Raw genomic sequence first — 17555 nt, forward strand, 5'->3', positions numbered from 1 at the left:
GGCCCGCACGGCCCGCCTCCCCAGTCCGCTGTAGGCGGTGGCCGCCCAGATCGCTGCAACTTTATTGGAGCGCGGGCGGGGCGGGGCGGGGCGGGCGGAGCCGCCAGCCTGGCCGCAGCGCTGGGCGGGGCTGTGGAGGGGCGGGCGCACGTACTGGAGATCCGGGGGGGGACGTGGCTCCGCCCAGCGGCAGGAATAGCTGTGCCCGAAGAGCGGAGACGTCTACTGCTGCCTTCCTCTTTTTGACTTTTCTTTAAAATTCTGGTTACGCAAAGGGATAAGAGTGGCTGTGTTTGGTTGCTTAGCGGTTGGCACGGGATATATAGCTCTATCAAAACAAGAAGCTGAGATGAAGTTTTGGGAAATGTTTTAAATCAGCAGGTTCCCTTTCCCCTCTGTGGGTACTTTTGATTAACAGAGCAGTGCACAGCCCCAAATGAGGTTGCTATGAGTTGGAGAAATAAAAACATTCTTGGGCCCCAAGCACCTCTCAGGGCTGTCTGTAGTGATTCCTAGTTAAGTTAGGCTTCTGGAAGGTGTCATTCTGAGCACGCTAGATACTGTTGTTTTGTTTGCTCCTGAAACAGCCACAACATAAACTTCTTGTAAACTGCCTTGCAGGAATTGCATGGAGATGTAGGAGGGGGATTTGGAAGTACACACCCAGTCGCAAGGGTAAGAACCTGTTTACTGCCTTGGAAGCTGTCCTCTGTGACCAGTTCTTCTGACTCAGCAAGACTCCCTGGTTTACTTTTTGAAAATCAGGCCATCCGACTTTTGCAGGTCAGCGTGCATGAAGAAATTGCAGGTTTAGACACTATTTGCTGAAAGTCTTTTTGCCCCTGTCTTCTGCCCAAGGGTTGGTCTCCAAAGCCTGTTGCTTTCTTATCACTCTGACTTCTGCAGTCTGAGTCTCTGAACACCCTCTCCCTCCCCCAGCTTTTGCTGCCTGGGGTCAGGCCAGTGCAGCCTGGCACAGCTGAAGGTGACCCTGCGGGTAGCAATGCAGTGGTGGGGCATAGGTGTACAGTGCAGCAGTGCAAGGGGGACAGCCTTCGTGCAGTCAGGGAGGGGGGACTGTAGTTTGCATTAATGCATCCCATGAGGTGCTTGGGCCCTGAACAGCCCTGCCTCAAGCTGCTAAAAATGAAAGGCTGCACACTTTCCTGCTTACACTGCTTGACCGAGTGAAACCAGAATACAAAACTGGACAGTGAATGAATCTGGCATTAATCTTCCTATTTGTAGACAGTTGTATTCTTTCCTTTCCAATATGACTATAATTCTTACAAAAGATGGACTACAGTCAGGGGTGGATCCAGAGAGGGTGCACTGGCACGGCTGCATGCCTCTTTTGGATTGCACTGCACAATGGGAGCCTCTGGGGACTGTTTAAAGTCCCTAAAGCAGGTAAAAATTCTCTTCCTTCATCTTCCTGCTCAAACGCTTGCCCACTCTCTGCTCCTTCCCTCTGTCCCACTCCCCCACCTGACAGCCATTTCTGCCTGCTGCACAGGGGCTGGGCTCAGCTAGGGATCAGGACAACAGCAACAGGGCTGGTCCCGGAGCTTCCCCTTCCCCCTCACAGCACCAACAGCCAGGACAGCTGGGAAGGGCAAGGGAATGGGGATTTTTGGCTGCTTTCACTTGGGAATTTTCAGTCTGCCTGCACTGGTGGAGGGGGAGAAGGCTGGGAGCAGGGGGTGTATCCACCTCTGTGGTGCAGGTTGCTGCTCCCACACCCCACTTTGGAAAATCCTGGATCATCCCATATCTACAGTAATCTTAAATGATTGCCCAAGGCACTGCGGATCACCATAACGTAGTAACTGGGGCAGGGTGGATTTGATTTAATCAAACCTTTTTAAACCATGATTGAAATAATGATTTAAATCACTGGTCAGGAAGCCTCAATTTAATTATTGTTTTCTACAAAAAAGCGCATTCTTGTTGTTTGATATCGTTTATTCATTTAACTTCTTGAAACTGCACTTTTAGAGAGAGGAAGGGCTTCACTCTGAAGAGTCTCCCTGCAAGTTTGTGTACACAATTTGAGGAGGCTAAAAGTGAAGACACAGTTACAGGAAGTGACTGTGATCTTCTGCTTGCTGATGACTTCCCTGAATGCGAAATCTGAGTGTGGTATGCAACCGAGTATGGATCATTTCTCTTCAGCTTGTGACAACTTTGGTCATAATCAACACTAAGAAGATAGAAGTGATGCATCTCCATATACTGCTGTTAACAAGGATGTTACCTCTGGAGACACAAATCCACAGTTTGAGAACTGAAACTAAGCATCACAGAGTTGCTTAATGGGATCTTCTAGACTGAGCACTGAGTCCCATTGGGTACAGTGGCTTTCTTTTATCTTTAAGTAACCTGTAGAGGAGACTGGGAACCCCATAAGATTGGTCCCCTAGTGTAGTCCATGGCCTATTGAGACCTATTTCTAAAACTTTTCTAAGAAGGTTAAATGACTATATTGTCTCAAATAGTATATAATTAGAAGTTATAATCTCTATTCTATGATGATATCTTTGAGCTTTAACATATTTTAAATTAAAACTATATATAGTTTTTTTTTAAAACACCATAACAAAAAAACCCCTGATTAAATAAAAAATCTGATTTCAGTAAAAAAATCTTTTTTTCAAAACATTGATTTTTATCCACCCTGGCTTGGGGTCATTACTGTACTATATTGTGTCATTATTTTCTTTTTAAATAAAAAAACTATGTTTTCAAAGCAGTTGGTTACTTTTTAAAAGAACATGGTTAACCTGAAATCTATTTAATTTGTGAAGAGAGTATCAAGAAATTTCAGATTCACCCCTACTGATCCTTCCAGCTTCTGCTGTTCAAGGATTTTTTGTTTGTCTATTATTGTACCACTTTGGCATTTTGTTATGATAAAAAATATTGGTGTGCATTACTCAGTGGCTGCCTCTGATCATGCTTTAAAATGCAACCTCCTGCCAACAGTAGCACTTCTTTTCCTGAAGCTGAACCTGTTGAGATGATTTGCAGAAGAAAATGACAGAGAAGCAGCCTTTCCTTGCAGTAATCAAGAGGAAGCTATAGAGTTGGGATGAGAGCTATTCATTCTTGTTTCTTCAGTAGCAGCCAAAGGAATAGAGGAGGAAAAAATAGAGGAAAAAAAATGCCTTTATTTTTAACAGAATATTTTTAAATATTCTTTATTTTATTTTTATTCTTTATTTTTTTAAGGCCTGGATGGAGACAAAAGCAGCTATACTATCATAGCAATATAGAGGCATAGAGGAAGAGAGTTCTGCATTTATCAGACATCTGCTAGCATGGGGAGATCTCAGATTTTGAAAAGGGGGATGCAGATGGTGTGATACATCATCACATATAACACAACACATATTTCTACATTTAAAAAGAAACTAGAGGTTTTACTAGTATGCCAGTGGAGGAGGGGAGCTCCAATCTGCCCACCCCACCCTCCAGTGCCAGCTGAAAAAAACCGCAGACTGAGCTTCCTCTGCTCCCTTCCCCGCCTCCTCTCCCCCCCCATTCTGAAGACAGGGCTGGGGCTAAGGAAGAGCAGCTGCAGACTCTGACCCACTCCAAGTTGCAGCTGAATTCCCCAGCCCCTGGGACCCAACAGAGAATGTCTGTTGGGTCTGGAGGATTGCTGTAACTCATAGTGCTTTCTGCAAAGCACCATGAGTTACAGTGGGGAGCTGCACTTCTATCTGCACCCATAATTTTTTTTACTAATTAAGAGTTAAAAAAACAATAACTGCTTTTTGTTCAGGTAGAGAAATAGTCTAGTAATGGTTGAACTTGAACCCATTCCTATTGTCTACTGCAAGGCTTAATAGGTAGAGGAAGCAAAATGCCCTTTGACTTCTCAAAATAACATCAGCTAAATGTCATAGATTTCATAGACATCAGGGGCTGGAAGGGATCTTGTGAGATCGAGTCCAGGCCCTCTGCCATAGGCAGGAAATCTGCTGGGGTCAAATGATCCCAGCAAGATAAGCATCCAAACTTTTTTTGAATGAGTCCAGAGTAGGACTCATTCAGTGAGTCTATTTGAACGAGTCCAGAATAAGCAGAGCCGACACAAGCAGGGTGCGGGGCCCCACCCCTGCTCCGATCCCATGGGCCCTAGACCTGAAGAAGCTGCATGGGGGGGAGTAGTGAATGCCTGGACATGGAGCCACCACTCCACCCACCTCCACGCCACCGTTGCTCTGTCCAGCTCCGCATGGCCCCCCAAAGCATAGGGCCTGGAGCAGTTGCCCCGATTGGCCCCCCGCGCCTCCCCCAGGGACGGACCTAAGAGTAGTATCACCTCTGTGGGGAGTCTGTTCCAGACCCTGGGCACTCGGACTGTAAAGAAGTTTTTCCTTATGTCCAGTCTAAATCAGCTTTCCAGAAGTTTGTGGCTGTTAGACCTTGTTATCCCTTGGAGAGCCCTGGTGAACAACTGTTCTCCCAGACCTTATATACTTATAGGCTGCCACCAAGTCCCCATCCTGAGCCTTCTCTTCTCCAGGCTGAAGAGTCCCATGTCCCTCAGCCTTTCCTTATAAGGCTTGCTCTCTTGGTCTTTGATCATGTGGGTGGCTCTCCTTTGGACTTTCTCAAACTTATCCACATCCCTACTGAAGTGGGGGGCCCAAAACTGGATGCAGTTCTCCAGCTGCAGCATCACTAAGGCTGAGTAAAGTGGGAGGAAGATGTCCCTGGTTTTGCTTGAGATGCATCGGTGGATGAATGCCAGAGTTTGGTTTCCCTTGCAGGTTATGGCATCGCATTGGTAGCTCAGGTTCATCCTGTGGTCAATCAAGACCCCCAAGTCTCTTTCAGTTGTGGTGCCTACCTAGCAAGTGTAACACTGCTGAGCCTATAAGTATGATGCCGGGTTTTCCTCCCAAGGTACAGCACCCTGCACTTCTCTACATTGAATGCCATCGCGCTTTGGCCTGCCCACCTTGCGAGCCTGTCTAGGTCGGCCTGTATCCCCAGCCTGTCCTCCAGTGTGACTGCCTTCCCCCATAGTTTAGTGTCATCTGTGAACTTTGCCAGTCCACATGTGATGCCTGAATCCAGATCATTAATGAAGATGTTGAAGAGTACTAGCCTGAGTACTGAGCCCTGAGGGACACCGCTGGTCACCGTGCACCATGTTCATTTGCTCCCATCAACTAATACTCCTTGGTCCCAACCCTGGAGCCAGTTCCTCAGCCATCTGACCATGAGATGGTCAAGGCTGCAGTTCCCCAGCTTAACCATGAGGACCTCATGGGAGACCAAGTTAAAGGCTTTCATGAAATCCAGATATATGACAACAACCTCATCTCCCTTGTCCAGGCAATGCGTCACCTGGTCATAGAAGGAGACAAGGTTGGTCAGGCAAGACCTTCCAGCAACAAAGCCATGTTGACTGACACTCAGAAAGTTGCCTTCCATTAGCCTGTTGCTGATGAAACCTTTGATGATTTTCTCCAGGATCTTTCCAGGGATAGATGTCAGACTGATTGGCCTGTAATCTTTTTTGCTTCCTTTCTTGAAGATTGGGACCATATTGGCTCTTTTCCAGCCTTCTGGTACCTCTCCTGAGTGTCACAAGTTCTCAAATATCTTTGCCATAGGGCATGCTATGATGTCCACCAGGTCTTTCAGGACTTTCCGTCCGGGTCTGCAGACTTATGGATGTTAAGCCTTTCAAGCTGATCCCTCACTTGATCTGTGTTGATTGCAGGCCCATCTCCCACCTCCTGGATGCTTTGCATCTCGTCTGACAGGGTGACCCCCTTGGGCAGGTGGAAGACTGACGCAAAGTAATTGTTTAGGAGATTGGCCTTTTCCTACATCAGCTGCCCCATTTGATTTAGCAGGGGTCCAATGTTCCATTTGTTCTTTCTCCAACCTCCCACATTTCTGAAGAAGGACTTTTTGTTGTCCTTGATTTCCATGGTGAGCCTGAGTTCAGTTTCTGCCTTGGCTTTTCTGGTCCACTCTCTACAGGTGTGGGCTAGTGCTGTGTAGTCCTCCTTGGTGATGAGTCCCATTTTCCATCTGGTGTAGGCTTCTATTTTTAGTTTCAGGAGGTCCAAAAGTTCCCTACTGAGCTAAGGGGGTTCCCCAACCCACTGACTGGATTTCCTGTGGGATGAATGGACCTTCCTTGTGCTTTGAGGATTGCATTCTTAAGGAACAACCATTCCTCGTGGACTTCCATTTCTGAGGAGCCATGGTCTCTTAGTGCCTGACTGACCAGTCTCCTGAGTTTGTGAAAGTCAGCCTTCCCAAAGTTGAGGATTTCTGTTTTACTGAGAGATTTGCCCACCCTGCATTGGACAGAGAAAGTGATCAGTTCATGGCCGCTGTCACCAAGCTTCCCCTTGATCCTCAGATTGCTCACCAGCCTCAGCCAGTTCCCTACTGAATTCAGGATTCAGCTCTTCCCCTTGGTTGGGAGATGTAGACTCCTACAGTTATATCCCTTTCCCCATGCTCCCCCTGTATTTTAACCCAAAGGGTCTCAAGATGCCCTCCTTGGTTGCTAAACTCAGTTTGAAGAGAAGTGTACTGCTCCTTCACGTAGAGCTACACCTCCACCCCTCTTTCCAACATGTTCTCTCCTGTATGAGGTATAGCCTTCTATACCTATGGATCAGTCATAGGTGGATTCCCACCAGGTCTCCATTATCCCAACAAGATAATAAACTTTGTTGCTCAGTAGAAGGGCCAGTTCCTCTTGCTTGTTTCCCAAACTCCTGGCATTTGTGTACAGGCAAATGAGCCTGCCATGGGAAGCCCTGGGCTTCCCTGTGCACTGGGACGTGACCTTTCCTTGGGCTGTTGTTGGAGTAGGTACCCTGGGGTTACCTAACCTATTAATACTCTGGCTGACATGAGCTGGGCTTGGACTGTTAATTGATCACCTGTCCCCCAGCGATCTTAGTTTAAAGCCCTATCAAGTAGGTCAGCCATTCTGGCAGAGAAAAACTTCTTCCCTTTCGGGGTGAGGTGGAAGAAGCTCTTCTCGGCTTCCAAATTGTCACAGGTTTCCATCCTCTGTGCGCCTGAAGTAAGTCACTTTTCAGCTTGACAAAGGACCTGATCCCCAAGCCCACTGAAGGCAATAAAGCCTCCTGTTGACTTCAACAGGCTTTGGCTAAGGCCCTGAAAATAATACAAGAAATCTCAGAGGCTAGGTACAGAATTTACACTTATTTTATGGTAAGCACACAGAAAGCCATAACCAAGCAGACTGGGGACATAAAGTGCTGTAAATGATGGATCCCACTCTTAAGATAAACCTGGATGGATGTGGTATCAGACTTCAGTGCTGTAGGTTAGAATGCTGTAATGGACATCTGTACGATATCAGTACCACATCCTATCGTGACTCATGGTAGGTTGCATTCCACCAACATCCCATGGAGCATTGTGGCACCCTGCTGACCCCCTACTTGTGGGCAGCAGTCTAGCCTAAGCCAGAACTTGCCTCCTCTACCCAAGCACCAGGCCAGCCCCGCCCCTGGGCATTCAGTGACCAGAAGTGGCAAAGTCCCTGTTTCCTTCCCCCTCCCCACCGCACCTTGTTCCCTCCAGCCAGCTTTGAGCCACGGTCTGGTATTATTGCTCAGTGTACAGATTCCATCTACCCTGTCTGGGCATTTGTAAAGATTGCAGCTTTCAATTAAGTGCTGTGCTCTTTGCTAGACACCACATTCATCCAGGGGGCTATCTAAGATGTCCATCTGGTACAGTGTTGTTTTGAGGTTTCCATATCCAGACAGTTGTTCCACTTGACCCATGCTTTTCTGTTAAGGTTGTGCCTAATGGCGGACTGTGAAAAAGACTTACCAGACAAGGAATGGAGGTGGCAGGACACCACATTGGAAGATGAAAGCAGCAAAAGGGAAAAAACAAAAAGGAAAAAAAATGGCCGAGGCCAAAGGAGCCGGGATTGGCTCCCTCATTGGTGTGGGCACGCTTTATAATAGTGTGCCGGGATCACTTGGGTGGCCAGAACCCCGGGTCCAAGATAAAAGACCTTGCGGAAGGCAAGCAAGAGGGACCAGAAGTGGAGTCCCCAGCCTGCCTGGAGGGCGAGAGCACACGGACAATCCCAGTGAGGGGACCTGGTGGTTACCCCAGAAGGGATCTCCACAAGAGCACAGGGCCAGAGAGGACCCGAGGATTTGCTTATAGGGCCAACATAGACCGAGGAAGTTGGCAGTGAAGACTGGAGCCTGGCAGGACTCAGCAGTGATAGGATACAGACATGACTGACAGACGGCAAGTACCAAGCCCGGGGAAGAGGCAACACGCCACGAGACGGAACAGTACTGAAGCTGGACAACATATAATCGGGGAAACTGGGTCATGGGAAATGCTCAGGATAGTAACACCTCCTCTATCTGGCAGCCATAATATTCCAAGAACCTGAGCACTGAGAAAGTACAAGACACGAGCCTCAACAATGCAGGTGATGACATCGTGGTTGGCATTAGGTGGATGTAGGGGAGAGGTGGAGGCCCACAAAGGCAGAATAGTGGGAACAACCAAGGGGAGATGCCAAGGGGAGGCAGGACCAAACATCGTCCTCCCAATCTGAAAGTAATCATTATCAAAAACATGGCAGGTGAGGCCCCCTGGTGAACTGACCCAAAGTCATTCCAATAACCAAGCTGTTCATCCCTAAGAATAATGGTGAGGCTTGAAAGGAATCCCCATACACGATGCATAGGGAAGAGACACGGGAGACTACAAATTGGTGCATTGACCAGAAACGTGGAAGCAGGGGTGACCCAGGAGGCCGACGCCACAATGGAAGTCAACTTAAACCCTCAGACTGACTTATTAGGTCAAACATTGCACACTGTGACTAAGGTCCTAGAAGTCCAGCAACAGTAGGCGATGCAGCAGCAGGAGTGGATGCATCGAAATTGGACAACATTCTGGATGCATAAAATGACTCATGAGGATGATGTGGAAGTGTATATCGAATCATTCGAGAGGACAGCAATTCAGATGGGGTTGGACAGGCTACAGTGGGCCAGCCAGCTTGGATCCCTGGTGGCGGGCAAGGTGCAGGCCACGTACTGGGCCCTACCAAGGGAAGATGCTTATGACTATGACAAGGTGAAGGCGGCCATATTGCATCAACTAGAGCTCACCCCTGAGCATTACCGTCAGTTATTCTGGGCCTGAAAAGGCAAGGAGGACTGGAAACCCGGGAATCTGATGCAACTCTTGAAAGATCTCTTGGACAAATGGGTGCCTTCAGGGAAGATAGACTGGGTATCCCTGGCCAACCAGATCTTACTTGAACAATTTATAAAAGATTTGGAGGGTGACACCCAGCTGTGGGTGCAACTGCAGTTACCTCGGATGGCTACAGAAGCATTAAGAATTGCTGAGGCTTTTGCAGCTTTGAAAGGAGAGCAGCCCCAAGAGATAAATTATAGAAGTGCGGGGACTACCGGTAAGAGGGAGGATAAGACCCGGTGCGGACTTTCGTGGTATGCTAGATGAGGGGTCGTGTGTTATCGATGCGGTAAGACTGGCCATGTCTCCAGAGAATGCACCCTGGTTGCACAGGAAAGGTGGAGACCAACCAGAGAACCTATGGGGTTGAAGGAACAACATGAAGCAAGTGAACCAGTTGAGGAAATGCATTTTAGTTTTGGACATACAGAGGAAATAGCGGTATGGGATCATCCCATGGTGACAGCCTGGGTGGCGGGTAATTCACTTCAGGCCACGTTAGACACAGGCTGTTCCCAGATGCTAATACGAACCGGGATAGTGCCCAGGGATGCTACTGATTGGTGTCGGCCGGTCAGAATGTGGTGTATACATGGAGAAGCAGAGCAGTACAAAAGGGGCTTCATGGATGTTAAAATTACTTGTAAGAGCAAGTTACATGTGGGATTCACCCTGCAATTAGATGGCCAGATGATCATGGGATGGGACTGGCCACCCCTGTACGAAGTCTTAGAGGAAGTGTGAACGAACGAATTGAGATGCAAAGGGTGTCCTCGTGTTGAAGGATGGATTGCAGAAGAAGAGGCAGTGTCATCAGGAGAGGACGATTGGATAAGCCTGAGGATGGGTGCCAAGGAACCTCAATTCCAAACCGCACAAGAGGAAGACGACAAATTACAAAGGATTTGGGAAATGGAGGTTGCTTGCATTGAGGAGGAAGTCATACGGCCTGAGGTGAACATAAGTAATTCCCATTTTTGGGTCCATAAGGGATTATTATATCGGGTTAGTGAGGGGAATGAACTCGACAGTTAGTGGTACCTGGTAGTCTCCATAGTTGAGTGTGGAGGTTAGCACACACTAATTCTATGGGAGGTCATTTCGGGGTGGACAAGACTCTGACCAAAATTGGCCAGTGGTTTTTTTGGCCAGGCATGAGGGATGAAGTCACATGGCAGTGCGAGGCCTGTCCCGAGTGTCAGAGGGTCCAAGAAAGGAGGCCACCACATGCGCCATTACAAGTGATGCTGCTTATTGAGGTACCATTTGATCGAATAGCACTAAACATAGTGGGACCTTTGGCAAAGAGCAGCGCTGGACACCAATATATATTAGTCATAGTCAACTACACTATGCGTTACCCGGACCTCTGAGATCAGCTACTGCTCCACAAATTGTGGAGGAGTTATTAAAGTGGATATCTTGGGTGGGAGTGCTGATGGAAATAATCACAGATCAGGGGACAAATTTCATGTCCAGGGTTATCTGAGCTATGTGTCAAGTATTAAAAATATGGCAACTGCGTACCTCGGTGTACCATCCGCAGACCAATGGCTTGGTCGAACACCTGAACAGGACAATTAAACACCTGTTGTGATGCTGCTCCCAGGAAGAACCGCAGAGGTGGGACTTGATTTTAATACCTCTTCTTTTTGTGCTGAGGGATACCTCACAGACATCGATGAAGCTGTCCCCTTTTGAATTGATATATGGCCACAAGCCACGAGGTTTGTTACAGGAAATAAGAGAAGAATGGGAGAGCTTGGGATGCTGGAAGTGGGGGTCCAGAGACACAGGGAGGAGATGATAGACACGCTTGGGAAAGCTAGATGGCTAGCACAGGAAAACTTAGCCAAGGCTCAGCAGAAGCAAAGATGGGAGTACGACAAAGGGGCCTGCATTCATGAATTTCATGTGGAGGACAAAGTTCTTGTCCTACTCCCCACTACAGCTGACAAGTTATTAACATGATGGCAAGGGCCATTCAAAATCGTGTGCTAAGCCAGCCCTGTAGATTATGAAGTCCACCACCCAGGGTATAGAAAAGAACGGCAAATTTATCACGTGAATTTGTTGAAGGCCTGGTGGGAACCCGAAGGGTGGATGTTGAGTCCTGAGGAACTGCGGGAAGAACTGGGAGCCAAGGCAGGGGAGGCACAAAAGAGGATGGACCCAGTTGGCCAACTAACACTTGAACCAGGGCTCAACGGAGGACAACGTGGCCAGTTACGAAGGTTGGTGATGAAATTCAGTGAGGTATTTAATGAGAGACCTGGATGGGCCCGAGGGGTGTGACATGAAATCAATATGCCAAAAGGAACCATGATCCAAGAAAGATGGAGACCCATCCCCCACCACCTGTGGGAGAAGGTACAACAAGAACTACGAAAAATGTTGGCAGAGGGGATCACTGTACCATCACGCTGCCCCTGGCGGAGCCCAATGGTAATAGTACCCAAAAACGACAGGACGCTCCAGATATGCATTGATTTTAGGAAGGTCAATGAAATCGCCAGATTTGACGTTTTTCCCATGCCACATGTGGAGAAACTCTTGGACTGGGTAGGTCAGGCCCGGTATATCTCCACAATCAATATGGCATAAGGGTATTGGCAAATTCCCATGGCGGCGAGGGACAGACAGAAAACAGCTTTTGCCACACCCTGGGGTCTATTCAAGTTTACAAGAATGCCATTTGGCCTGCATGGAGCTGTGGCCACGTTCCAATGGCTGGTGGACCACACACTTGCCCCACATACCATGTATGCTGCTGCGTATATCAATGATGTTGTGATATACTCACAAACCTGGGAGCAACATCTACGCCATGTAGGAGCAGTGTTACAAGAACTCCACCAAATAGGGATGACGATCAATCCAGAAAAATGTGCCTTAAGAGTACAAGAAACTAATTACCTTGGGTTTCGAGTAGGACAGGGTATCATACGTCCTCTGGCCAGCAAAATAGAAATAATAGAAAATTATCTGCCACCCCAGACTAAGTGGCAAATGTGCTCTTTTCTAGGGCTAGCTAATAATTATAGAAGATTTAGTCCCTGCTTTGCGGAAAAGGCAGCTACATAACAGACACTATAAGGGGAAAAATACAGGGTCCCATTCATTGGACTCCTCAAATGAAGAAAGATTTCGAGGATGTCAGAAGAGCCCTGTGTAGGTATGTAGTCGTTATAATGCCTGATTTTTCCAAAACTGTTGTCCTGCAGACAGATGCCTCCTAGATGGTCATAGGTGCAGTACTCTGTCAAAAGCAAGGAGGTGTAGAGCGTCCGGTCGCCTATGCTAGTAGGAAACTAAATGATGCTGAAACCAGGTATTCATATATTGAAAGGGAGTGCCTGGCCATAAAATGGGCGGTAAATTATTTTAAGTACTATTTAATGGGGCAAGAGTTCAAGTTAAGTCACAGACCACACACCCTTACAGTGGCTGAATAAATTTAGACATGATAATGTGTGGATCACTCGGTGGGCATTGTCACTACAACCATTCAAATTTAGGGTTAGCTACTGACCGGGAAAGGCTAACCACGTGCTGATTTTCTGTCAAGGTGCAACGAGACAGAAAGGATAAGGACTGATTGATACAAGACCTCTGTTGAGAGTATGGGTGAACAAGGGATGAAAGACATGATGCCACAAGGCAACTTAAATGGGGGGTATGTGAAAAACACTTACCTGATAAGGAACGGAGGCAGCGGGACACTGCACTGGAAGATGAAAGCAATGAAAGTGAAACCGTGGCAGGCACAGCCGCTGCAGAAAAAAAACAAGAAAAAAAAACGGCTGAGCCCAAAGGAGCCAGGATCGGCCCCCTTGTTCATGTGGCCACGCTTTATAATAGCATGCCAGGTCCACTTGGGTGACCAGAACCCCAGATCCAAGAAAAAAGACCCGGTGGAAGGCAAGTGGGGGGGGGGACTGGAAGTGGAGTCCCCAGCTGATCCAGAGGGGTCACAGCACACAGGCAGTCCCAGTGAGGGGACCTGGTGGTTACCCCACGAAGGGGTCTCCACAAGAGCACAGGGCCAGAGAGGACCTGAGGATTTGCTTATAGGGCCGACATGGACCAAGGAAGCCGGCAGTGAAGACTGGAGCCTGGCAGGACTCAGCAGTGACAGGATACAGACGCGACTGACGGACGGCAAGTACCAAGCCCGGGGAAGAGGCAATGTACCAGGGGACGGAACGGTACTGAAGCCGAACAATGTATAATCGGGAAAAGGGGCCGTGGGAAACACTCGGGATAGTAACACCTCCTCTATCTGGCGGCCATAATATTCCAAGAACCTGAGCACTGAGAAGGTACAAGACATCAGCCTCAACAATGCAGGTGACGACATCGTGGTTGGTGTTAGGCAGGGTGTAGGGGAGGCGGAGCCCCACAAAGGCAGAACAGTGGTCACGACCAAGGGGAGACACCAAGGGGAGGCAGGACCAAACATCGTCCTCCCAATCTGAAAGTAATCATCATCAAAGACATGGCAGGTGAGGCCCCCTGGTGAACTGACCCGAAGTCATTCCAATAACCAAGCTGTTCATCCCCAAGAATAATGGCAAGGCTCAAGAGGAATTCTCATACACGACGCACAGGGGAGAGACATGAGAGACTACAGGGACTTGGTTGGTATTGGTGTAAAATGCTGTAGGAATAGATTTGTGATCGTATTACTTTGAACGATCATTTTGCTTCCATTCACCCCACTCCTTACCTAAATTTAGTGCAACACAGAAGGCCACAGTACCCAGCCTGCTGGGCTCTTCAAAGGCCCAGTAACCTGACAGCAGGGAAGCGATTTAGGGTCTGTCTTCTTATTTCACTTGGTCTAATGCCTGAGAGTGCAGGGAATACATCTAAGTGGGCATGTCTACACATGTTTTTACTTCAGCCTAGATCTACTGTGTAGTGAGCTACTGCACAGTAAGGGTTTTTATGTAGGTGTCTATGGGCATTTGTACATGCCACGGCGTTTCATAGTAGGTAGGGTCAGAAGGGACCTGGGCAGATCATCAAGTCTGACCCCCTGCCATGGCAGGAAAAAGTACTGGGGTCAAACGACCCCAGTAAGGTGTTCATCTAACCTCCTCTTAAAGACCCCCAGGGTAGGAGCCAGCACCACTTCGCTTGGAAGTTGGTTCCAGATCCTAGCCACCTTGACTGTGCAGTAGCACCTCCTGATGTCTAGTCTGAACCTACCCTCTGCCAGCTTGTGACCGTTATTTCTTGTCATTCCTGGTAGTGCCCGGGGGAACAGGGACTCCCCCAATACCTGCTGGTCCCCTCTGACTAATTTGTAACAGGCCACTAGATCCCCCTCAGCCTTCTCTTGTGGAGGCTGAACAGGTCCAGGTCCCTTAGCCTCTCCTTGTAGTGCCTGCCCTGCTGCCCCCTGATCATGTGGGTGGCCCTCCTCTGAACCCTCTCAATGCTGTCCACATCTCTCCTGAAGTGCAGTGCCCAGAACTCAACGCAGTAGTCCAACTGCGGCCTGACCAGTGTCACATAGAGGGGGAGGATCACCTCCTTGGACCTGCTCGAGATGCATCTGTGGATGCATGACAAGGTGTGGTTGGCCTTCCTGACCGCATCCCCATACTGTCGGCCCATGTTCATTTTGGCATCAATAATGATTCCAAGATCCTTTTCTGCTGCTGCACTGACAAGAAGGGAGTTCCCCAGCCTGTGGGTATGCTGCTGGTTCTTCCTCCCCAGGTGCAGTACCTTGCACTTGTCAGTGTTGAAACCCATCCTGTTCTCATCCACCCACCCCTGTAACCTGTCCAGGTCCAATTGCAGCCTATTCCTCCCTTCTAGTGTGCCCACATCCCCCCACATCTCAGTGTCATCAGCAAATTTGAATAGGGTGCTTTTTACCCCCTCGTCCAAGTCACTGATGAAGGTGTTGAACAGTGTGGGTCCGAGGACCGAGCCCTGGGGGACCCCACTGCCCACATCCCTCCAGGTCGAAAATGACCCGTCCATCACCAGTCTCTGGGTGCAGTCCTCCACCCAGTTTGCAACCCATTTGACTGTGTAGGTGTTGACACCACAGGCCCCTAGTTTTTTAATGAGAATGGGGTGAGAGACAGTGTTGAAGGCCTTCCTGAAGTCCAGAAAGACTACGTCTACTGCTACTCCTGCATCTAAGGATTTTGTGACCTGGTCATAGAAGGCCACCAGGTTGGTCTGACAGGACCTGCCTCTAATGAAGCTCCTTAATTTGGATCCTCCTTAATTTACCTTGCCTTAAAAATTTTAACCCAGGTTATTTTGGTGCATTTCATTTGTGTTTATATACCACTGGCTTTTGACCAAAAGTCCCATGTGTAATTCTGCACAGATTCCAGCAGGAGGAGCCAAATACCAATACTAAACATCATCCCTCTGCTCCCATCAGCCAAGTAAAACAAAATCTCTGACATTTGGTTAGGGCTGGGACGGGATGTGTGTGGAGGCTGGGGCTGCTACAGGCCAGGAGGGGTGGAGGCTGCCTCTGAGGGCAGCTGAGCAGCACAGGGGCTGGTGCCTGTGCTCTCAGGGGCTGAGTGGGCAGGAGACGCTGTCCGGGAGAAAGAGGGGCTGTAGCCAGGCTTCCTGGTGCTGCATGGCAGCCCCATCCCAGGGCAGTGGGGTGGGGGGGTGGTACAAGCCTCCACTTGCATGACAGGACTACAGTTACCAGCATCCCCCGGCTGTCTGGGCTTGGTACAGTTTCCATGGGGAACTACAGCTCACTGTCTCATCTGCTGCCCTTTCTTCATCAAGCCAAACAGTGGAGAATTTCTTAGCGCTTGTGTGTGCGTTCCTAGAAATCTCTCCAGTGTAATAAAGTTGCATGTTTCTCAGTCTATGCATGCTTTGTTGGGAAAGAGTGAAAATGCCTGCCTCTGGGTGGGAGGGGAAGAAAATCTCTCAGCCTCTCTTGCTGAGAGAAGAGAACAAAAGAGATACAGCTCTGCTTGAGAGGTGTGATAATTTCCCTTTTTGAAATGCAAAGGTTGCCCTCCCTGCTCCTTTGACATTAAAAAGACTTGAGAATTATTTCTCCAAGACAGGAAGAGACTGTCTGCCCATCAAATACAATCTGTTCCTAAACTAAGAAACAATATCAGGTGATCCCTGTTAGGCTTGTGCAAAGCGACTAGTATTTGATTCGGATTCAGATGATTCGGGGGACAGTGATTCAATTTGGTGATCTGAATCAGTTCTGAATAGATTTGGCTGAGTCTGACTCAGAGATTCGTCTGCTGCCAAATCTCCGAATCACCCAGGCCAGACCCATCCCCTGCCCGCTCTCCCATTCCTGGCAATGGCTGCCCCACCTGCCCCATCTCTTGGCACTTGGGAAAACCGCCTCCCCAGCTTACCAGGTGCTGCCAGGCAGGGGGCCATCACTGCTGCCCCCCACTGCCCCATGCTGTGTGGGGGGCTCTGTCATGAGCCCCATGACCACTCCCTGCTGTCCCAGCCCCCCCACGGCTGCTCCACCCACCCCAACTCTGGCCCTTTAAGAAAAACAAACCCCGGACTTTCCTTCCTGCCAGGTGGGGGGTGATCCCTGCTGCCCCCTACTGCCCCATGCCATGTGGGGGGCTCTGCACAAGCCCCCCAAAGCCCTGAGGCTGCTGCAGGAGCGGTGAGTCCCAGGATTTTTTCGTTTTTTTTTCTTAGAGGGCCAGAGCTCGGGTGGGTGGGGCAGCCATGTGGAGGGGCTGGGACAGCGGGGGAGGGGAGGGAGGTCCATGGCAGCGCCCCCAATGCACCATGAGGCAGTGGGGGGCAGCAGGGATTGCCCCCCTGCCCAACAGCACCCAGTGAGTCCAGGCTTTATTTTAAAGTACTATGAGCTGGGGCGGGCGAGGCAGCCATAGAGGGCCTGTGGAAGTGGGTTGGGGGAGCTGGGGAAGCAGGCAGGGGATGGGGCCTGGCAGGGGTCCCCCCATGGTCCCCTCCCCTCACTCCAGCCCTCCTCCCCAGCCCCCTACTTACCAGCTCAAAGCCTGGGTCCAGCTTACGGCTGCAGTGGGCGGGGACTGCCCAAATCACCAAATGTGTCTGAATCTTTTCCGAAGATTCAGAAAGCTTTGAATCAATTTGTATCTTTTAACTGGTCCCCTGTTTTGATTCAGATTCAGAGATTTGGACACCGAATCGGGCCAAATCTCCTCCTAATCAAATCAGCCCCCTGAAGCTTCACACATCCCTAATCCCTATCCCAGTGGGTTTTTAAAATGTAATAGTCATATGCATTTGCCTGACAATGGTTTAAAAAT

At 49.1% G+C, this 17555-nt stretch overlaps 1 long non-coding RNA gene across 2 annotated transcripts; it reads left to right on the plus strand.

The window, feature by feature from the left end:
* The first annotated feature begins 49 nt into the window (after positions 1–49).
* On the plus strand, positions 50–2749 carry LOC109283725 (uncharacterized). 2 transcript variants are annotated; one of them, XR_002090995.2, is made up of 3 exons: positions 146–783; positions 1296–1410; positions 1999–2749. It is a non-coding gene; the product is annotated as an uncharacterized LOC109283725 (long non-coding RNA). The 2 variants fall into 2 exon arrangements; XR_009456118.1 differs by lacking the exon at positions 1296–1410 and having other exon boundaries at positions 50–783.
* Positions 2750–17555: the final 14806 nt, after the last annotated feature.

This window comes from Alligator mississippiensis, chromosome 12 (genome assembly GCF_030867095.1).
Source record: "Alligator mississippiensis isolate rAllMis1 chromosome 12, rAllMis1, whole genome shotgun sequence".
NCBI classification, from domain to species: domain Eukaryota; kingdom Metazoa; phylum Chordata; order Crocodylia; family Alligatoridae; genus Alligator; species Alligator mississippiensis.